The sequence below is a fragment of the Pipra filicauda genome, unplaced genomic scaffold (genome assembly GCF_003945595.2).
Source record: "Pipra filicauda isolate LSUMZ 115617 unplaced genomic scaffold, ASM394559v2 scaffold102_size2360937_pilon, whole genome shotgun sequence".
Classification (NCBI taxonomy): domain Eukaryota; kingdom Metazoa; phylum Chordata; class Aves; order Passeriformes; family Pipridae; genus Pipra; species Pipra filicauda.
In genome coordinates, this window is record NW_024103463.1 from 1,443,781 (window position 1) to 1,467,408 (window position 23,628).

A 23,628-nucleotide genomic window follows, 5' to 3' on the forward strand; every position below is an offset into this window, starting at 1 on the left:
AATGCCCATCACCTGTACATTGTACTTCTCCCAGAAAGTGAAAACACAGATGTATTTTTCCTTTTTCCACAGCTTCCGTGTCCCAGGGTGGGACTCTCCACCTCTCAGAATCAAGGTCGGGCCTTCCCCTTGTGATTTTTGGAGAATTGGGACTGAAAACCGTGAGTATTTAAAAAAAAAAAACAAAAAACAAAAAACAAAAACAAAAAAAACCAACAAACAAACAAAAGAAAAGGTGACGGTGTCAAACCTCTGCTACTGAACGGCCGCGGTCGAGCCCCGCTGGCCGAAGCGGGCTCAGAGCCGCCCTCACGTGCGCGGCATCACCTCTCGCTTCCCGGCACTGCCTCGACAGCCTGCGAGCCCGCGGAGGGGCCGCACAGCCCCTGTGGGGCCGCACAGCCCCTGTGTGTGTCCGCACAGCCCCTGTGTGTGTCCGCACAGCCCGTGTGGGGCCGCACAGCCCGTGTGGGGCCGCACAGCCCCTGTGGGTCCGCACAGCCCGTGTGTGTGTCCGCACAGCCCCTGTGGGGCCGCACAGCCCCTGTGTGTGCGGAGGGTCGCGTTGCCCTCAGCCCCCGGCGGAGCGGAGCGGGGCGCGGCTCAGCCCGTCCCCGCTGAGGGGAGCCCCAGCCCCGCCGGGGGAGGCTCGGCTCGGCTCCGGCACCTCGCGGGGTGGGGAGAGGCGCTGCCCGGCCCCCCTCCAGGGCTTCCCCGCTAAGTCTGACGGAGCCGCCGCCTCCCCGCGCAGCGCAGCGGCCCCGGCGCAGGAGGAGGCGCCGAGCGCGGCCCGGACCGCCCGGGCACCGCCGGAGAAGGGACAGCGGCGGCTCCGCTCGGCTCCGCTCGCCGCCTCAGGTAGGAGCGGGAGCGGGGTGGGCACGGAGCGGCGGCCCCCGGGGCTGCCCCGCGCTGGGGTGACCTTGAGGGGGTCGCGGGGAGGGCGGCGGGGCCGAGCCCGCCTCGGAGCGGCGCCGGGGGCAGCGGGGATGCGGCCGCGGGATGCGCCGGGGCGGTGGATGGATGGATGGAACCCGCCGGTGTCGGTCCCCCTCAGGCTCGCGGGGACAGGAGCGGGTCGGGAGGCGGCGGTGGCCGCGCTCTGCCCTGCCCGGGGGCTGGGACCCGGCGGTACCGGAGCCCCCCACCCGCCTGAGGCACCGCGCCCGGCGGGAGCAGGAGCAGCGCCGAGCGCCAGAAGGTGATGCTCCTCTTAGAAATATTAATTTGAGAGGGTCAGGAGGAGGTTATACCCCGCAGCCCTGCTCCCTCGGCGGGGGTGATGAAGGAGAAGCCCGCCCGGGAGCGCTGTCCCCGCCGTGTCCCCGGAGCTCGCCCAGCGCCTGCGGCTGAGCTCTGCTACGACCGGGGATATTTTTTTCCCCTTCTTTTTCACGGGGGGATTTAAATGTGGTACGAGCAGTAGTTTTCAAAGCCTTGCAGTGCTCCAGCGAGGCGTTCCGAGCACCTCCGAGCCCGAGGAGAAGTGCGGCGGGCGGTAACTTTGCCCAGGTCCCCCCCCGGTGCACCAGCCGCCCGCAGAGGTGGCCGCTGTAGTCCCGCTCGCCACCACCTTGGCATGGATGTCGTCAAGATGTGCTTTCCTACTGTCACTGAACATAATGGGCTCCTTTTTTTTTTTTTTGTTTGTTTCCTAAAATCTTGATTTGGAGACTGTACTAGAAATGTGAAAGAAGGAACACTGTCTTCCGTCATGTATCTTTGAAAGGCCTGTTGTCTTGTAGGTGGAGGAAACCTCTCTTTTGCTGAATTAAACTGTCAAAAAGTTTACTTCTTTCTGTGTATTTCTTGCTGATCGTTTTTGCTTGTGGGTGTTTTTCCCCCCATCTTATTGTGCACTTTTATCACATTACACCAACCTAATCCTGTGCGAATACATTCTTTACTTTCTTTTTATTTAAAGGGTATTTTTTAGTAAAGTGGTATTTGAGAAGCACCAAGATAAGGTGCTGGAAAGATAGGCAAGCTGAAAGCAATGGTGTAGAGTAGGACTTCACTGCTGCCGAAATAAGCTAAAATGTAAGTTTTTAAACAGTGTGAAAGTTGACACTGCTGAAACTCAACTCCCAAAGAGTAAAAAGAAATCTTTTAAAGAATACTGGTGTATGGCTGGTAGATACTGCGAGCCCTTAGTTATGTAAGCAGTTCTTTGAGTGGGACTGCATGCCTATCGTCGTGTTCTCAAGTAGCACTTCATTTCTGATCCTGTCCCCTCACCTACACGTGACTAATTTTCATGTGGTGACTCAAATAGGATTCAGCGTTTTCATGACTTTTGTGTGAAGAAGAGGTTGCTTGCCTATGTATGTCCGTGTATCTTGCTAATAAACTCAGTATTTTTAATGACTTCCTGACCTAATGCTGAGCTCCGTTTTCAAAGTGAAGATCGCAGAAAGTTCTTCCTAAAGCAAAAGAATATGTATTAGTTTAGTGTCAGTATGAACATCTTCACTTTAACTTTTAATGGAATGAATGCAGAGTTTTATGCTAGCTTGAATTCCTATTTGATATCATTACCAGCACTGTCCTTTGCTCACCTGCTGTAAATCCAGGAGCACAGCCTCTTGATTATCCAGGCTATTGGATGTGATATTGATCCAAATGTCTGGCACATCTCTCTGTCCAGACCATGTCTTTTAACCATTCAATTCCCTATTTCCTGGTTATACCAAGCACATTTCTGTTGGTTTTGACAAGTTCCATGGGGAGATGATGGGTATATTTCTATGGTGTCCTGTAATGCTGTCACCCTGATAGGATTCATTTTGAGTAGCACAGTGGGGAGACTGAATGCACCACTATCATAGCCCGTGGGCTGGGTTTGGTTTGATTTTCCCCAAACAGGCACTTGGAGATGCCTCGGGGTCCCCCCCGGCCTTGGCACTGCCTCCAAGGGCTCTGAGTGCCCACTGTGTCCCATGTCACATTAGGGCACCTCAGAAAGGGTTTGCTACCTTTTTGTACATGGCTGAGTCAAACCTGGTGCCTTTGTCTGGTTCTTCATCCATGGTTAGCCAAGAATGAAGCACTTCAGGTCACTTACCACAGGGACTTCAGTTGTGTGAGTAGAAATTAGGACTGTTTGAATATTGATAATCCTCTAAGTGCTTGTTTAGAGTTTATCTACATCAACAAAACCTGCATATTCTGGTTATTATAGGCAGTTTAAAATATAGCAAGTGAGGTTAAAAAGAAAGTTCTGCTACTCAAAACACCCTAAAACTTGCATTGTAACCTCAGAAAAGGTGCAGGATGTTGGCTGCAGTTGGAAAAAAAATAATCTCTGTTAACCATGAAGAAAAAGCAGAGCAATTATGCAAGAGATAAGTGATTGTTTTAGTGACAGTCTGATGGGAGATGATAGTGGAGAAGATAATTGGGAACAGGACTAATGTTTACATTTAAACAAAATTGTGTGGCTGCTGAAATCTTTTAAAATAAACATCTGAACAAAGGTCAAACTTCTGATGAAGCTTACCATTGGAATGTGTGTGTCAGACTGAAGAATTCTGTTTAAAACCAGCTTTACATATAATGTATACTGTGCAGCAAATGTCTGCAATTCACAAAGTTCAAAGTGGAACTTGAGTTGTCCCTTGAAAGAAGAAAACTGTAAAAACTAGATAAATAGAAATGCAGACTATTTGAAGCATAGAAATGGCAAATGCAAAAGGATAAAATAGTTATAATTATCTGAAAAGAAAAAATCCAAAGTATCTGCGAAAGGGAAAGTGAGCATGAACAAATAATATTGGTGTATAATAGGATGGTAGAAGTGACAGTAATGTGTGTCACAGAGGCTGAGATACATATTGGTCTCATGCTACAGAATTATCAGTTAAACCAGAAAGGCTTATTTTTTGCCAAAGCCTACTCTGAAAAAAAGGTTTCCTCTTCATAAATGGTCATTTAGCAGTGAAATATTTCAGGTTTCCTTTTTACAGGTGTGACCAATTCTTCACATTTATGTGATCTGATACAGCATATCCTAAGGGCTGTGTAACTGGCATAATCCTGAGTCACTCCATATGCATCAGCGTGGCCTTATATCTAGAGGTCATTATGTAAAAGGCCTTGTTCTTACATATTTTGAACGTTATGTTCAGAATTCTTGAATATTTTGTAACATATAAATAAAATAGCTGGCGTGCTGCGGGGACACCCTCCACACTCTGGAATGTAAACCAAAAAAAGGTTTAAATATGTCTTGGAGGCAGGAGCTGCTGCATATTTAACACAGTAAGAAGCGTGTTTTGGAGGGTTCATTGTACACCTTTAAGAGTGCAGAAAAGACATTTCTGAAGAGCCTTTTTCTTCAGTCTGAGTGTTCAGGTCAGTGCCCTCATGGCCTCAATAGCAATTCCCCTGTGGGAGCTTATTTATCTGCCTTCAGCTCTTTCTCTCCTCTCATCTGAAGGCCCTGTGTTGCTGGCAGGTTTTACAGTCTTCCCATCACTCCCATTCCAAGGCCATACATCCCAAGAGCTGCTCAGCTCCCCCAGGTTGCCACATTTGGGGCGCCAAAGGCTCGTGAAGGCAGCCTTGTGGTGTGATGGCTGAACATCTGTGGAAGAGCAGCAGCAGCAGTGCTGTGTATTGGGTAGTACAGTTGCCATAATAAAAGAATCTTTGTTTGCCCAACGAATTTATTCATTGTCTAGTGGGACACCTTTAAAAAGTCATAGCCTTGGGTCTTTCAGGACCAAACCTGCCTTCTTTCGTTGGTGTTTCTTGTGAAGGAGATGCTTTTCCTGCCTGCATGTAGCAGTCGGAATATACATATATTATATAATTGTATATTATATAATATACAATTACAATATACAAAATACAATATACAATGTATATTATATACAATGTATGTATATATACATACAATATACATATATTGTATCTATATACAGAAACCAGTCGCAGGGGTTTGCAAATTCATCAAGGGTTGATTCTGGCTGTTGAAGGGACAGGACCTGGAGCTGCAAGACCAAATCACATTTCCCTCTCACAGCCACCAAACTCTGCAGCAGTTTGAGCCTGGATGCACATTTCAAGTTTTGAAAACCTTTTTGCATTATGAAGCCAGAATACTGCAGCTGTCTCTACTCAGCATTTCTTTTCTAAGATTAATAAGTCATTAATTCCACAGTGTTTGGGGAATTGCCTTTAGCCCAATTTATTTTTTAATGTGCTTTAAATAACTTATATTGAACTTCATGAAAATTATATCTACTTTAAAGTCCTGGAGCAGGGATAGGGATTGCTTAAATGTGTTGCAGCTGCTGATGTCTGCCCTGTATCACCTGTATCTCTTCTTGAAATGGTTTAGGCTCAGGAGTTCTCTGGTGAACAGGAGCTTTTCCTTGGTGGTTATCAGTGAAACAAACACCAAGCATATTCCTTTTGTTATCTCATTATGAGTAGGAGATTCCAAGCCTCTGGGCAGCTTTCCTGTGCAAAAGTCACAGTGTCACCTTGAATGTATTTGCTGATCATCTGTTTTCTGTCCTGCTTATTGAATAGCAATTCTTCATCAGTAGAAGTTATTCCCATTAATGGGAAATCTTCCATCATGGAAGGTGTGATTGGATTCAGCAGAGCATACAAAATAGGGCCATATATTAGACAATCCAGCATTTCATTTTTTGTGACTCAGGTACTTTCTTGGTGTTACAAACCTTTCTGTAATGTAGTTATTGTTTGAAGAGGCTAATACTGTCTAAGAGGATTGAAATAATAGGAATTTTGTTTTCAGGGAATGTTCTCTGTAACCCAAACTGAAAACTTCCAATAGGTTGATGGGTTCCTAGAAAGTATTTTAATAGGTGTCTCAAAATATTTTTAAGCAGCAGTATGAATGAGATTTATGATAGTCGAGCAGAAACATATTCTTTGCTAACATCAGATTTCTCAGCAACTGCTGAAGCTTAAGGTAATTACTCTAAAAGAATTAAGATTTATATTCTTTTTCATCTGAGGAAGTGGATCTGTGCATTTTTAGGTGCTGGCCTACAGTCACAGAAAAAGCAAAATGGTAGTTTTGAGAATAAACTTACACAATAATAACTAATTGGTGGCAATATTAGGTGCATACACAACTGCTTTGCTGCATTGAACTTGTAGTCTTAAATTCAAATGCAGTGTTAATGCACTGCTTTATTCTACAGTCTGCATGTTCTAATTTGTGAAGTGTTTTACAAGCTTTAAATCAGTTTATATGAACTAAAAATAAAAGACTGGCGTGAGTTTTGGCCTATAAATAGTGGAAAGTAATTACATGAAAGGAAAATGTCAAAATTTTATCTGGAAAAGATCTATTCCACGTTACTGGGTTTTTCTTAATTAAAGTGAGTACCAAGTGTCCGAAAGCCCTGACAAAAACTAGGCCCATTTTTTGGTTAAACATACAAATGCCACAAGGATCTATCTGGAAGACTTACAATGATTCTTGAGAGGTTAAATACTTTGAAAAATCAATGTGTTACACTCTGTAGCCCTGGTGATTCTGTGTCAAGTGCTAAAGACTTTGAGAGCAATAGGAACAAGAAAATGCCATTATGACCTGTGAAGTTTGGTGTTAATGGGTATGTTCCCTCCAAAAGATACAGTATTACATTGCTTTTTGTGTGACTCAACAGTGTTCCCCTCATATTTTCCCTTGGCACTGCTGACTTTTATTGCTCCCTGGCTAAATAAGATGACAAGACAGAGTTACATTTACTGTGAATTTTTCTTGTGATTTTTTTTTTTCCCCCCACTCAGGTTTTGCAAGTTTCTGGACATAGAGAAAAATGGAAAGGTTACTCTGTGTGTGGCACTCCTGTTAGACATCCTGGTGTGACACATGCCTTTTTAAAAATACCATTATACTGTTTGTTACTCACAGTCTACAGTGTCTTCCAGATCCCTTTCAGCAGAACTCAGCTTATTTCTGTTTTGTGTTTCCACTTGATGTCTAGATTTGCACTTTCTCTGCTTACACTTCACTTTTCAAAAAGTTCTTCAATGTATTAAGTTTCGTTGTGAATTTTGACCTTGTTTGTTTGTGGAATAAGATGATCTGGACCCCATCTGCTTGCATCACAAACGTTTTTCTCTACTGGAATTTTCTAATGTGTACAGTGAGTTGTGAGATGCATTCCACTGACAGGGAGTTTTGTGATCACTTTTAATGTGAGGGTTGGTTTGTTTGGTTTTCTTTAAAGAAACTGTGCACAATTTCATATCAACCCCCTGCTAATCTGCAATCTCATGTCAGTCCTTGCACCCCATGAAAATATCATGTTGGCCAGTTACTGAAAGCCTTTCTGTAGACAGTCTGAACTGCCTGTTCCTGGGTTGTCCTTCTGGGGTGGCCCAGTCACCACATCAAAAAGGAAATGGCTTTGCTTTCACATCCTCATTAATTTCAGGCACTTAATCCTTCAGGTGCTGTAGGGATGATTAAACTTGTTTCAGCCTTTTCCTCAGTATAAAAGGGAGGTGGATTGGTTTATAGTTCCTTGAGTTGGACCCTCTTCTCCTTTTGAAGCTGCACACTGATTTTGCCTCTCCACTGTCCTTTGGGAACTTTACCCTCTGTGCATTATTGAATATAATAGCTAATGTTTGGGGATGGCTTTATGTAATTCCCTAAGTACTCTGCAGTGAACTTCATTTTCTATCAGACTGAATATGTCTGGCTTCTTTTGATACTTTTTAGCCTATTCTTTTTTTTTCTTCAGGCCTCTAATCCTGTCTTCTTGGTAAGAATCACTTTGGAAATTTTTTTGCTTTTCATTATCCTTTAGATGGAGACATTAAAAGAATATGAAGGAAGTACTGAATACTTCAGCCTTCTCTTTGCCATCTGTTATTTTCTCTCCTTTCCTATTAAATACTAAAATCCCTCCTTATCTTTGTCTCCCACTTTTTTTTCTGTTGTATTTATAGATCCTTTTCCTATTGCCTTTTTATGTCCCTCATTAGTTGTTGATCCTTTCCTGTGTTGGCTCGTCTGGATCAGACCTGAGAGGTTTGTGCAGTTCTTTGTTAAGTACACTTGTTTCACCCTCTGTACAACCTCTTCTGACAGTCAAAGCCTTTAAAGACTGGGTGTAACAATAAAATGGTCTCTTACAATGTTCCTGTGGTCCCTCTGCACTGAGATAATCTGTTGCACTATTTTATACAGGCTTTGTTGGTAATTATCAGTTCCCTGAACTCCTTGATCATCTCTTCAGGAGCCATTACAAATCATTTGACTGAGTTTGCTGAAGCTGTTGCCCTGAATTCCACTTCTTTTTTGTGCTTCCTTCACGTCTTCCTTTCAATGTACAAGTGAGTTCTCTTGACTTGTGATAAAGCTTACTTGAAATGTATTGCTGCCCTTAAAATCTCAGCCAATATTTTCCTATTCATCAGAATAAAATACAGCTGCAGTGTTAGTAATGACTTCCATGTTCATACCTTTATCTTGTTAGCACAGCTCCAACTTCATAATATCCCTTGTTTCCTCCTCAAGGCAGCATCATGGAAAGACTAAAAAAATGCGTGTATGTGGTGGGATGGGGAACTAAGACTCTGTGTGTTTTTACTTGCTTTCTTAAGGGGCATTTTCTGCCTTCATACAAGTTCCTTGTCTTTGCTGGGCTGTTGTTTCAGATTTATAATTAAACTGCTGCAATGTGAACCCAACCTGAATGTTTCAAGGGTTAATTCATCACTGCTTGTAAAGCTCCTGGGAATTTTGGGTAGAAAATGCTGTTGTAAGTGCTAAAGCACTGTTTGTGTCTGCAAGATATTTGTAATGTTATTCATCAAGAGTATTAAAGCCACTTCCTTAAACAGAAGAAAGTGTGTCAGGTTCTGCATATACACAACCAACCAAGTCTCCTCTGTACATGAAAACACCAGGATTTTTGCTGTTCTTCTTGAGGGCACCATTCTGAGAACCTTTGCATTTCAAATAGAAGAACCTGCCTAGAACTAAATACCCTGCTATTAAAATTCATCCTGCTCCAGGGAGGGAAAATAGCATTTGTAAACTTAGCACCAAATGTTATATTCTTGTAAAGTAGCATTTATGGCCTGATTGTCAAAGAAGTTATAGATAATGCAGTAGAAAGGTTTAATGTATTAACAGCAGGATTTTTAAAAAGGGGAGGAATGGAAGCCAAATGGAATTTTAAGTCCTGTTGGCTTGTCAATGGAATCTGTGCATCCTTTAAGGTGGATGTTTTTGAAAACAGCACTCTAAATTGTTGACTAATAGAGATCTTCCCATGATAATGGCTTACAAGGTACCATTAATAATTCAGCTGAAGGCTATTGCAGTCTGATTCAGTACCTCCTGAAAATGGTGAAAAGTTTCTCTCAGTGATTTCAGTGGCTTGGTTGTTAGGGCGCTCTGATGAAATAATGTGCTTTTGGGGGATGGTTTTGCCCGTCTTGGCAGCCAGAGGTGAAAGTCCTGAATCACAGGAGGAAGGGATGATGGAGCCTTTGCCGCTGTTTCCGTACAAGTGTTTACAGGGACACAGGAGCCCCTGTTCCCCTGAGCGCAGGAAGCATCAGGCGAAGGGAGTTTCTCTCGGCCAGATTTCCATAGCGAAAGCTCAGTGGTGGATTTCCCTGGGAAGGGAAGTGGGAAGGGGTCTCCGCAGTGGCTCTGCTGTGTAGCGCAGGCTCTGCATCAAACACCAGCAGCAGTGCCCTGCCTTCCCTTGCCTTCCCTGCCTTCCCTGCCTTCCCTCCCTCCCACGGGCACGGCCGCTGCCGCAGCCGCTGCTGTCACGCACCACCGAGGAGCCGGAGCTGCCTCTTTTCATCACTCCTTCTCTTTTTCTGCTGCCTCTCCTTTCGTTTTAGCTCTCTCCTTCCGTTACCAAAAAATGTCAAGATGAATCCTTTCCCCTTAAACCATTTGAATTCCTAAACAGTCTCACGTTTGCTGTGGCTTTGGAGGGAAACTTGCCTTTTCCAGGGGTGTCAGTTAAACCTACCGGCTTTATCCAACCAGATTTTCAAGCATCCCAGAAGCACAGCACTGGCTTTGGGTAATCTGTGTACAGATAGAGAAGCCCCACGTGTGTATTTGTGGGGGACATGAGATCTGTAAAAGAACACCAGTGGACTGCTTGTACTGTTAGTAAAACAGATGAAATATTTAGAGATTTTTTAAGGAGACGTGGAATTTTAGTTATCATACCAATGTCTGTGAAAAGACACTGGTTAATCACTGAAGACACTGAAAGATGAGCTGGTAGGTCCAGATCCCTCTGCAATAGAGTCATATTTTTTAAAAGAAAGAAAATACAGAGCTGCTGGTGTTGAACTGGAAGTCATTCAGTAGTATTTTTGTCTCCTCACAACACCACTCGGTGCTGTTTGCAACCTGCCTCTGCAGAGCAAAGAGTGTACAACACTGATGGCTTTTCAAGATGAATAAAACTCTGCTTCAGATATGCCCCTGCCTGAATTTCTATGTGGAATGGAGCACTGCACATGGAAGGGTGCTGGGAGAAGTCGGAGTGAACACTTATGGGTGCAAGTGTTAGTGTTTGGTTCTATGTGAATGCTCCAGTGCTGGGGGGGGAGTGGGATGGGATGGGATTTTTCATCCTGTTATTACACACAACTTTTGGCTTCATAACTTTCCTGCCATCCAGCCTCTCTTTTTTTTTTTTTTTTTTTTGGCATATTTCTGTGTAAATACGATTAAAAAATGTAATTGGAGGAGCTTACGATATCCATCCTGATTTTAAACCTGGGACATCTGGAAGAAAATTGTAGCCCTAAAAGCTTTGCTGCGTGAGGGGAAGGTACAGGGAAGAAAAAGCCATAGGACGACTTTAAGTGTTGAACAATAAAACCAGAACAAAAAGCTTTCTATAAATAGTAGCCTGGTCCCAGTTCAGTGAAGTACTTAAGCGTTTGCCTAAATCTCTCCTTGTTCAACAAAGCACTTACATGTGCATTTGAATTCTGCTGGAATAAAGCACCAAACATCAGGCCTAAGTGCTTTGTTGAATTAGGGGCTGTATCTGCAGGGACAGACCTGGTGGGAAGGATGATTTTTCTCCCCAGACACAGGGTATGTTGTGAGCCTTTTGTGCTGTAATATTCTCTATGAAATTTTTGGCATTGTGCACTGACCAATTAATTTGGAGAACTATTGGACATGAAAGTATCAGAGAGTAATTTTGTGCCGATATTCCGAAAAATTGTGTTCTCTTATTGCTTGCAAATTGATCAGACTTATTGAAAACTGCTGCCCTTGTAGGGCCTGTGTTACCTACTAAAGTGAATTTCCAATGTCTCAGCACGACTTATAGAGTGAGGATTTTCCTTCTGACATCAGAGAAGCAGTTTGTGCTCAGGAGTTCAAAGCAGGAGCTTCTGGCCCCGGGTACCCCAGTTAACACTGCTCAGGAGTTTTTGAGTACATGTGAAAACCACCTGGCTCTCAATTTTAGAGTTACCTACATAAGATCTCTTATTTTCTCAGAAAATATTTAGCAGCTCTTTTCTTATGATGCAATCTAGTTAACTATTGCACTTTTTCCAACGTTTTAGTCCCTTTTAAAAGAGAGTTCCTAACTATTTTTGGTCATCTTGTCTCTGGAAAGGCTTCACATAGAGCTAGTAGTGGTTGTGGTGGCAGGATTGATCAGAAAGTGAGAATTAGAAACTGTGATCAGGCTAAAATAATGAAAATACAACGCATCCTGGTTTTTTATAACGTGGCCATACACAGCTAACCAGACTTTTTTTTTTCATTTGTAGGAAAATGGAGTTTATAAAACGTACATTTCCACTGAGGTGGAAACTTCAGTGTGTCACTCCCTTGTCAGGGATTTTGAGGTACAGATTGGCTTTTGAGAAACCTGCTCCCAGTCCCTGCTCTGATTGACAGCTCAGCTTTCACATCTCAGATCACTTAAAATTAATCAGCCCAGGATGCCCCAAATGCATTTCAGTATATTAGTTATGAGAGTCACCTTCACAGCTGAGGATACTTATAACAATTTTTATTTCCAATGAAAATCTGGGTGAAGTAGCGAGTAGTTGGACTTCTGATAAAACAAAGTTTTGACTGAAAAATATTGATATTTTAATGAAACAGAATTACCATGGTGATTTGGTGTATATATATATATATATATACATATATATATACTTGCCACATATATATCCACTTACATATATAGATCCACTTATATATCTAGAGCCACTTGCCACATATACATATATATATATATACACATATATACACACACACACATATATATATATATATATATGTATATGTGGCAAGTGGATCTAGAAGACCACTTTCCAAAATAGTCTTTGAAGTACTGGGACTGTTTGAAAAGAAGTCTGTAGGACCCGAGTCATACCCAGTGCTAATTGCCTGTCAGTCACAGGCTCGCTGCCTTTGCTTTGTTTACTTCATGTTTTTCTGTTGAACAAGCCTCTGTACCCATTTCGTGTGGCTGCATTAAGCCCCCACCAGGAAAAGCACACTGTAAGAATGGTTAATTCAAATGTTATACATTTGAGCTGATTAAAGAAACTCTAATCTGGGTCCTTCTGTAGGAAGTTATAAAGGACTTTCATAATTTAAACCAGATCAAGTCTGTAAAGTCACAATAAGCTCATGCAAATCTCCCCAGTGCAATAGTTGAAATATTTCAGTTGTATAATTAAAAACACCCCTCTGTACATATTTCAGTGGAGGTCCCTTATTGCTTTACGTTGTATTTGATTAGAGCAGACCCAGCTTTGAAGAAGTGCCATTTTAGTCTGATCCAAAGGTCAGCTGTTACAAACCCTGGTGATGTTGTGATGGTCTCTGACTTCATGGGCTGCATTTGGCACTATAAGTTACACAAAATGGGCTTTATCTTTTTGAACTTTATGCTGTGTGAAGGGCAATTTCTGTAACAAGGTTCAAAGCATCTGTTAGAAATGGGATCAAAATACAAAAATCAGTCTGCAGAATGACTTCTGTTAAAATGAATGAGGTTTTACTGCGTGATGTAATTAAGCAGGTTGGGAGACAAGGAACTAATGAGCTGCTCTTTGTGAAATATGCAGATTGAGTGACTTCTAGTAGGATATTGCTGGGGAAATGTTGGATTAGATTGGAAGTAAACTGATGAAGCGTTTGATGGTCTAATGTTGAAACCTTTATGTAATGAGACAAACCAGTTCTGCAAAATATAACTCTCTGTCAAGCTTCCTCCTCACCGAAAAGAAATTCAGCATTTTTAATAAAATGTTCCAGAGCTATTTTGTTAAGGTTGCATGGCAAATAAGTTCTTAATCATTTAGTCAATGAAGGTGCCAGAGGCCTTTAAATTTTGCCTCCAGGAGAAGGAAAAATATTTTAAGCTGTATATGAAGTACCAGTAGTAATTTTAAATACCAAAAAAAATTATAATTTTTGATCAAGAAAAATAATCCAAGAAACAGAATCACCTTTTGTTCCTATTAGGAAAAAAACTCCGTTTTCAAAAAAGGATTTTGTGTGTGTTAGGGGATATTGTGAGTAAAGTTGAACAAAATGGTCATGCTTATTCAGTTAACAAAAATATTTAATAAAGGAAAAGGTAGTGGGGGAACATGAACAGTTATTAATTCCTTTGCAGTGCCTTCCATGCCTTTTCCTGCAGAGAGCTTTCAGCGGATTTTAACCTAAGCATGGCTTCATCAGCTGGATACATTCTCCTCTCTCCCTCCCTCCACCTCCTTGGGAAACCGAAATCAAATTGCATTGTGCAGCAGATTAGCAGGGAGTTGAGTAATCAACTTGCAGAGGCAGTGATGACCCGGAAGCTTGGCTCAGTCCTCCCTCTCCCCCCAAATCCAGGACCGTGGCATTTTCCTGGACGCTTCCTTTCTGTTTGAGATGACCTACAAGTGAATGTGGAAATGTGTGCAGGAGCCCGTGCATAGGAATAGGAGAGAAAGGGTGTAATAAGGGAGGAAAAAATGTATCTGTCAACTCAAAGCAATTTATTCTCTCCTTTCCAATCCTCCCTGAACGTGGAAGGCAGGTTTCCTTCAGCTGCATTCAGGGATCAGCTCCTGTGTGTCTGTGCTGGTCTCTTGCTTTAGCACGATGGGATTGATGGCAGCTTTTTGTATTCACTGTTCTCATTCTTACCCAGCAGGACTGTGGATGTTAAAGGTACAGTAACAGTGCTCAGAACAGCTTTGGTCTGAGAAACTCAGAATATTTTCAAATTGCTTTTTTTCCTCTCTCTCTTTTTTTTTTTTTCCTGTCCCCAGTCTATTATCCAAGATGTTTTTTTACCACCAGAAGGGTTGCTAGGAGTTGAAGTTCTTCCCAAATGAGTCTAGCTGTTGTAATCTTTGCTGGATTCATAGAAATAACACAACATTACTGTTACTTATATGAATGGTTGTTTGAGATAATTGTAAGGTAAAGGCTTACATTTGAATACAACATACATTAAAGGTGTATACTACATAAAGATGCCTATTAATATGTCTTAGCTTTCTGAGGGACAAATAACTTTTCGTGTATGTAAAACTAGGAATTACAAGGAACTTCTGTGAACCACTTCCTGTCTACAAATATTTGTGAAACCCTGTCCAGCTATAAATAGTAAGGCAGGCTGAAGCTGAAGATTTGATCTTAGAAGACACCAGATTCCGAGGATGGTGCTGGAATTCTGTAGCCAGGGAGACACCAGAGGTGTGCTTTTTATAGATGAGTATAGGGCTGTGACGTTACACATTATTAAATTAATTAATTTTCTGTTTCTGGCACGAGTTTTCCTCTGCATCATCTCCATTGTGTGTGATGTTTGCTTGCAAGTTGTAGTTCCTGGAGTCAGATAACACTACAAAACCACTTTTTTTCTCTTTGATGCTGCTTTAAAAAAAATCCATCATAACCGTGCAGAAAGATATTTAAAACTGCCTCAAACGCTGCTTTAAAAAGAAACAAACCCTTAATTTTGTTTATTTCTTCCTCCTATTTATAAGGAATGAGCTGATTAGGGTTCTTTTCAATTTCTTGGTAATAAAGTCTACAAGATAATTCTGGGGCTGCTTTGGAAGCCAGTCCTCTGCTACAGCAGTCAACACTAGTAGAGCTGCACGAAATTCCTGGTGTGTAACATTGCCCTTTTAATGTTCAATTGAGAGTGTAAAACAGCATTTAAACTCACTGGGGCAGGAAGGGCACGGAAAGTGGAGTATCCAGTTGCCAGCAGGTTTACAGGCACAGAGTCATTTAATGAACTTGAGAAAAGTGGCTGAAAGTGAAGAAACTGCGTGTGAAGTTTGGGCCTTGGTCTGCTCTGTGGTGCCGTTGTACTGGAATAGATTATAGAAATTAAGTCATAGAATTCAGCATTTTCCTGTACTTGGAAAAAAAAAAAAAGAGCTGTTTTCTCAAGAAATTAAATCCAAGTTCTGTCAGATTAGTATCTATAAACTTAATATTGAAGCCCCACAGATAATCAGCTAAGTTGTATGGAACTCCAGTGTGGTTATGGTGAGGAGAAACTGGTGTTGGAATAAATCCTCCGAAAGATAATTCTAATTGTAGACTTAAACTTCCAGAGGATTCAACTGTCCTGGTAGGCTATTTAAAAAAAAAATAATATTTGATACATGCAAAATACTTTTTAGGGAACAGCAAGGTTATAAAATTAGGTAGTCCCAGATTAGGATATCCTATAATCTCTATTTTCTGGGCAGCCTCAGGAGTGAAGGGGATCTCTTGTGCTACAAATATGACAAGTATCTCTTCAGACAGCAGAGTTTAGTGTATTGTGTGTGTTTTCACTGGGAGAAGTTTCAGGTCTGATGACTGTGTGAAGTGGATGAAGGCATAAAAAATGAATTGTATTCCCAGGGCTCTTTCAAAAGAGCATGCAGGGAAATCCTTGGCTGAGTCTGCAGTTACTCTCAGGTGGGGAAGAGTATGTTTTGTGTCTGCATTTCTCAGCATCCAGCTTTACTTCCCCTGGCTTGCAACACTGGAAACTGGAGGAAAATCAGCATTTAGGAAGCTGGGCTTGAATAGGCTACAGGAGCTGACACTGTTACCTGAGGCAGCCGGGCCAGGGTGAGTGAGGGGAATGCCTTGACCAAGAGAAAGTTTGTGGTTTGTGGTGTAAGATGGGTGGAAACCTGTCCTTTTCTCTTTTTTTTTTTTTTTTTTTTTTTTTTTTTCCAATCTCAATTCAGATAGAATTTAGCTCAATGTTTTCAAGTATTGGATGAAACCAAAAATAAGGCCATAAGGGTCGAAAATCTTTTGAAAGCGTTTTAATTGAATTGTTAACACGAGTGAGTTCTGAGGAGGATAAGAGGATGAGGCAAAACCTTCACTGCCTACACTCCCCCAAAAAGCTGCCCAGAAGCAGAGGGAAGAGGCAGAGCTTTGTCTACAGGTGTTTTGTGTTGGTTTTTTTCCTGTTGGGCTGAAGATGGGCAACTACTGAAGAGTCCTCTGTGGGCAAAATGACAAAGAGACCTGAAACGTGTTGTTGCACCTGCTCTCCTGTCTGAGTGTCCAGACTGACTCCAGGTGTGGTTTTCCATTTCCTCTGTTGACTTCAGGCTAAATGCAGGTAAAGGCAAATTCCTAAGTGTGTTTGGATGGGGTGGGCTTGCTCCCTCCTGGAGAGAGCACAGGTATGTCCTCACTGTTTGCCTGCCTTTGCATTTCTGATAAGTCACTGCTTTTCTTCAGTTTTTCTAATCTGATGGTTCATGAAGTTTCTCGCTTGGCCATCAATGGAACAACAGAAGGTGAATAAATGGACAAATTAATATGAAAAAACGTTACCTTTTACAGATAATTAGTGCAGAAAATAGGTAAAATACTTGAAAATAAGCACTGTTACCAGCGGCAATAATATTGCTGAGCAGAGACATTGGTAATGTGCATCATAATCACATCTTAATTACAAATGTTTTTAAGAAAACATCGGTAAGTTATTCTTCTTTCACCTACCCTATGGATGAAATAATGTCTTGTGGTTCCCCTCTAGAAACAGAGAAGAATACTTTTAATAACTGTAGGGTAGGAAAACAGCAATTAAGGCTGAATGTGATTCCAAGCTACTGAAAATATAAACAAAATTGTCCATACATCTTATTTCTAGTGGTCACCTAATCTCTGAGTCTGTACAGACAGACAGCAAGTTTCTCCTCCCTCAACAGGTCTTACAAAAATAAACTTTCCTTTCAGTTTCTGCCTTTTAGTGTGCATTAAGTACTTTTAATTTTCAGTACACTTCCTCTTTATGCAGCTGTTTAGAAAGATGAGCCATAAAGATTTATAAAAAAATAATTATAGAGACATTTAAATTCTCCACGGAGTCACTTGACTGGGTGTGTTAACTCTAAAAATTCATTTTCTGCTGAGAAAGTGTAACTGGCTCGGAAGTGCAACCAGTACCACCATGGCAAAGCTTTAGAGGTTGCTGTAAATCTGTCGATGCCTTTTAGCAAAGCCTGTAACCTTAGTTTTGTTTAGTGCTGCTCTAGTCACATTTGTAACCCCATGTCAATGATTCAAAACGTTTTGTGATGTCATGGGCAAATTTAGAAATGCCAAGTTTTAAAGTAAATGATGTGAATGAGAAGAATAATGACTTGTTTGACCTTCGTAAAGGTTTCTCTTCTCTGCCCATACAGGTCAAAAGCCTTATGAATTACAGGGTCCAGGACAGGGCTGTGCTGTTTGCAGGGTTACCACGTGTTAATTACCAACTCTTTGTACACGACAGATTTAGGAAAGCCTGAAACCTGATGCATTCTGTCTCACTCTCAGCTGATTTTCCTGTTCTGTTTGATCTGTTTTTCAGCGCTCTTTGATTTGGCAAAGATAAGTGTGTGTGTGTACAAACACAGCATCATTTAATTACAACTGGGGGTAGATGGTGAGTGTGTGCATGCACACAAACACTCACATGCTGTCCTCAGGATCATTTAATTACCACCCAGAGTAAGCAATCTTTCTGTTTTCTGTATCCTGGGGCGCAAAAGGAATGTTTACTTCTTTTTGTTTGTTTTAGGGGCAGTAGGCTAAATATTTTTCTGAAAGATGTCATTTCACGTCTGACTACTGAATAGAGCACAGAAACATAGCAGCAGTGACTGCAGAAATTAGCAATACATTACACTTTCCTGGCATTTAAATATTTTTTATTTTATGAGACTGCTTCATGTGTCTCCCTTGCATCTTGCTAATATGTTTGACATTTACATACACACCACGATAATTAAAGTTTTTTCTGGTCTAGATGTTGTAGAAATATAGTGCATATTTATTCTTTGCATGTGGACGTAGACTTTTATATGTGTGTACCTAGATTTCTGTTTTTTCTTATCTATTTTCTTATCTATTTTGGGTTTTGGTTACAAAGGTATTAAGAGAAAGAATAAATATCACATAGCTCTCAGGAGCTGAAATGTTGTTTGGACCGTTCAGTGGGTAAAGGGACCTCCGTCAGTTTAGCAGTAAATAGATGTTTAATGCAGAGGACTAAAAATAAGATTAGAAAGTGATCACTAATTGGCATCCTGTTGGTTGGCTCAGCAAGAGACTACTGAGACAGAAATAATATTTATGCAGGGCCTGGGTACCAGTGCAATAAAAATGAATAATGACTGAGCTGCTTTCTCATCCTTGGAAGTGGCCCTTCCACTCCTGGCTTGGAGGGATGTTTGTGGAACACCTGCCCTCTGGGGACTACCTCTGCTCTAGGTAAGTAAGTGACTGCCAGCTCCACAGCCTTTTATCCTTGCTGAAATATTAATTATTTTTAGCATTCCAAACCAGGAGGAGTCAAAGTATAAATGCTAGTTGTTGAGGAGGAGAAGACCTCAGAATTCACTATACCAAGCAAACTTACAGCAATTTTGGTTTATTTTTCTGCCTCTTTCTTAACTGTTTCCTTGGCCCAGCCTTTCTCTGTATTCCTAGGTAAGAGCTTAGAGGAAGTTTCCCATTGTTGGCATCAAACATTTTTTATCTTGATTTTCCCAGAGGAAGCTGTGAAGACTTACTATTTTGCCCTTTCAGAACTATCAGTACATAATAATGAAAGTCCTTTGCCTCATTTATCCCTGCTGAAGTGTTGGGCTTGGTTTAGAGAAGGTGAACACACCTGAGTCCTGAAATAATACACTTTTAGCTATATATCTCTTAATTTACCTCTCAGCTGTGCCTGCCAGCACAGGTACCAACTACTGGCCCTGTTCTTGTGAGAAGTATATGGGCACCTGCACTGGGAGGACCTTAAAGGATGATTTTACCCAGCTATGAGGAGCACCTTTGCATTCCACACGGGACTCAGATCCCTGGGAATCAGAGTTGGTAAATTTTGTTGGCTTTCATATTCTTAGTGGCTGAAACAAAAAATTTTGCAAGAAACAAAACCAGAATTGAACCGAAACAGCAATTGCAGAACTATTGGCAAAACAATGTATGCTTTGCTTTTCGGCCTAAAATATTTGCCAGCTCAGTTAAAACTAAATGTTTTCCAGATTTCCTTAAATTTAGGTGAATTTTGAAATGAAAAATTAACGGTATAAAATATATGTCCAAAAAGAAATATTTCACTCCAATTTCAAAATGAGGTGGGTTACGTTCTGAAACTTTTACTCTCACATTTTTTTCAGCTCAGCCTCTTGGGCAAATATGACTTAAATAAGAATTGGTTTTAGTCACGACCTCTTTCTCTTACTCCTGCACTTCCCAGCTATCCCCAAGACACCCTTAATTTTTCCTGCTGGCTCTATTATCACTGATCCCATTGACTTCTGCAAAATGTTCCTCTGCTAAGTGAGTGTCATTTGGAGAAATGACATTCTCTTTTCTGAGGTTTCCAATTGACTGCAATTTGACTGGTTTCTCAAGAAAACTCAGTCCATTTACTTCTAGAATGCTGCCTGATAAGTGATATGGACAACCCTCTCCCTAAGTACTGAAAGTAGGAAAATCTAAGATGTCTATACTTGTTTGATCATGATCTAATTCTCCAAATGGATTAAAAATCTAAAGTGTGTATTATTTTTAGGCTTGCCAAGAAAAGCACACATGCATAATTCAGACTAGAGTGGATCCGTGCTCTGTGGCAGGGGCTTTCATCTGAATAAATGCAGCTATTTCTTCATCCCGGGCATTTCCCACCCTCTGGTTACTGCAGTAGCTGTATGTGCTATTTCCAGTGTGCACAGTAAAACAACATACGTGCTTTTATCCGACAAGCAGTCTGAAAGCTCGCTTTGCTTGTTTTACCGCAGTCAGAAATTCTGCCGCTGCAGACTTGGATTAAAAGGGTTTGACTCTGGAAGAAACACCTAATGAAGAGTTGGTGAAATTAAATTCCGGGCGGGGAGCTGTCAGCGCAGGGGATGAGCAGAGGTGCAGTGCGGAGCTGTTAGTCACAGCTCATGTGCGGCACCGACCGTGCTGCTCGGTGGCACTTCCTCCGGAGACTCCCGAGTATCTGTTAATCATCGTTCCCAGTTTTAAATGCAAAGCCTTTCTCCTTTGATCTCCGAGCTCTCCCGCAGCCCTGCCTAACGTAGCTGCTAGGCAGGCTTTCCACAGGCCAGATACCGTTTGTCAAACAAACAAACAAACAAACAAAATAAAACAGGAGAAAATGTCTGCCCGCAAATTTCTTATTTGCATATTCGTTCGGGCATATTCCTGGCTCAGACTTGGATTTCTGTTCCTTTCCTTTCATTAAAATCTTCTGCTGCTCAGTGAGCTCATGGCAGCACTTCTCCTCTCTCCACTCCTCCTGGAGAAGGATGGCCTGTGTAAATCACTGAAATGGCATCACTGATTGCCACAGTCTTGTAATGGAGCTGGAACTCTAACGGTGATTCATCTTTGGATCTGCTCAAGGTCTCCAGATATGAAAGAAAGGAGAAATAGTTTGAATTACAAAGAGAAAGTTCTGCTGAGAATTCTCAACACTCCTTGAAGCCCACTGACTAACTGCTGGAGATGATCCATGTTGTCTGTCATGTGGTTTTTTTAATCCAGCCACTCAATTAACTTTGTCTCCCCGTGATACATGGGGAAAATAAGACCAGAATTTTGCTGGTACATTCAGGCCCTGCAGGTATGTTTTGCACCGATATCCAAAAGAAAAAGGATTTTTAAATTTTTTTTCAGATTTGAACTCTCACAAGAAGAGCAGCAAGGGATAAATGACTTATCTAGAAGATTGAATTAGAATTTCCTTCAGGAAATGTTTTCTGAACACCTCTAAGCCTGGCAGGGAGGAGGAATGACTACCAGCTCTGTCAGATAACCCACAAAATGCTATGGCAAAATGCGAGTGTGATTACCTCTGTGGTGAAAGGTAATTACAAATTAAGAATGGAGCCACTGGATTGCTGTAAGGGCAATGTAGCAAGAGTTGTGTAATCTTCACAAACCTCACAGTCAAAGTGGGAGCTGTCAGAAAAAATCCCTGACACAAGTGTGTGGTGGGCAGTGTCTGCTGGAACAACAGTCCTGTTCCCTGTAGTAAATGCTAATTCACTTCTTGTTTTATAAGCATTTGAAATAACCCTCCTCTAATGGGCCACACTTTTGGAAGCAAGTCATCTCCAAAACAGAACACCTACGGGACAGATTTCAGGACATCAAATTCTCCTAAGAGCTAAACCCAACCTCCTTTACTTCTTCTCCAAAAGTTTTTAAGGAGTGTAAATGTATTCCTCTGCCTGCAAACTGAAAAGACTCCAAACTTCCACTGCCAGTAAAGGAGAGATGGGGGAACTGGATGTGAGGCAAACAAAAATGTTTTGGTGAAATAGGATTAGTTCTTAAATCTCAAAAAAGCTTGTGGAGTCATGCAAAACAGAAAAGAGAGGTTTAGCCTGCATAGAAACAGAATCACATGAGTGCAATATCATTCAGACTTTCACTCATGTGACGTTCGGTTGTTGTTGGAGACAAATCTTTGAGAAAAGAAGTACAGTAGTTTTTATAGATAAGGAGCTCAGTTTCCTTAGGTTTTTACAGTACCTGAAATACAATTACTGCCGGGGGGCTGACGTGGGAATATGGCAAATACTCTTCTAATTTGGCTGCAAGTGTGTTTTCTTTAAACAGTGAGTTGTTATTTTCTTATTTAGGGGAATATGTTTGATTTGTGGGCTGGAACACCAGGTGCAGAATGTGTCGCTGCAAGTTTCGTAAGAGAATAACAAGGCATGGGGAAAATTGTAAAGAGCTGCCATAGTGAGATAAGTTTAAAGAGTCTGATCCTGGGCGTAGTGGCTGGAGAGAATGAGATTTATTTTTGAGTGTGCAGGAACTGCACAGTTTCTTGCAGACCTCTTTGAGTAATAGTCCACATCCACAGAGCATGTCGAAGGTTGGAGTCTCCGTGGCCATCAGCACCTGCAGAGTGCTCTGTGTTTATTATGCTGTGCACAAGAAGGCATCAGGGATATAAAACAATTCCTGGGGCTCAGCTCCTCTCAGTTGCTTCCTTCTCCAAATGAGTGCTCGGTGTGTTTGGACTGCAGGAGTGTTTTGCCTTAGCAGGTTGCTTGTTAGTTTTTCTTAGTGTTTTTAAAAACCCAGGGCTTGCCTGGAATAAAGTTTACTGCTTCAGCTTATTCAAAGGAGGCATAAAAAGTTGTCCTTCTGTTTCCTGGGGTAGTGCTGCACCTCCAGATTCCTCAGTACAAGACAGAGGCTGTCAACTGTGTTGGATCTGCTCTGGATAATTCACTCAAATATAGCAGAAGTCTGAGGGAGTTCAAATGGCAAATCCTCCATGAGAAAGCCCCTTCAGAATGAAAATTCCCCTAGTGCTGCCTGCACTGCCTCTTCACTGAGGCTTGTGGCAGCTCTTGAAGGCACTTACATTATATACAGGGTCAAAGATCAGATAAAATACGGGGTCAGTGTTACAGGTGTCAGAACAGGCACTTTGTTCCCTTCTTTGCACTTGAGCTTTCTCCAGCATCACCTGGCATCTGTGCTGCCCATGTAGGGTTTGTGCTGTGACCCCTTCACCTCTTCAGCACCTTTCTGAGAAGAAATGAATCGATGCCAGTACTTTGAGATCTTCCAGATGCGGTAGTTCTAAGTAGGGTCTGCAGTGCACATTTATCTCTTCTTCGGTCTCTTGTCTCTGTAGTTTAGGGAGAGTGGAGCTATGGTGGGTATATCTTGTTTTATTTATGATCCTTGTACGCAGTGTGAACTTCTAAAGAGCATTCTGGTCAGAATATGGCTCAGATTGGTTTCAGAAGACACAGGAAAAAAACGTGGGACTAAGGAAAAATGAAGGAAGGAGCATTTGAAACCCATTTTAAATTCTCACGTTAAAAGAGCCATTGGGAAAAGAATGTTGATAAGTTGCTGTGTGTGTCTGTTGCAATTAAAATTTGGTTTCTTGGTATTAGTTTATAAGAAACCAACTCTTCCTCAATACAGGAAAAAATAAACTTACCTAAATCCCACTGCCCCATAAGCCAAATTATTTATTAACCCCCAGAAGACAAATGGTAATACCAGTGTGGAATGCTTCCCAGGCACTCTTCCTAAGAGTCTGGCATCCTCTGGCGAGGGGACATGAGTCATAATGATTCCTT

The 23,628-nt window shown here is 41.8% G+C and overlaps 1 protein-coding gene across 5 annotated transcripts in view; it reads left to right on the forward strand.

Annotated features, from left to right (window-relative positions):
* The first annotated feature begins 752 nt into the window (after positions 1-752).
* ATP2B2 (ATPase plasma membrane Ca2+ transporting 2) overlaps positions 753-23,628 on the forward strand; it is a 411,315-nt gene continuing 388,439 nt past the window's right edge. For 2 of the 5 annotated variants that reach the window (XM_027738163.2, XM_027738225.2), the window contains exon 1: positions 753-858. The gene's annotated coding sequence lies outside the window, so the exon portion shown is untranslated. The remainder of the gene's footprint in view (positions 859-23,628) is intronic. The other 3 variants (XM_027737921.2, XM_027738076.2, XM_027738322.2) reach the window with 3 other exon arrangements.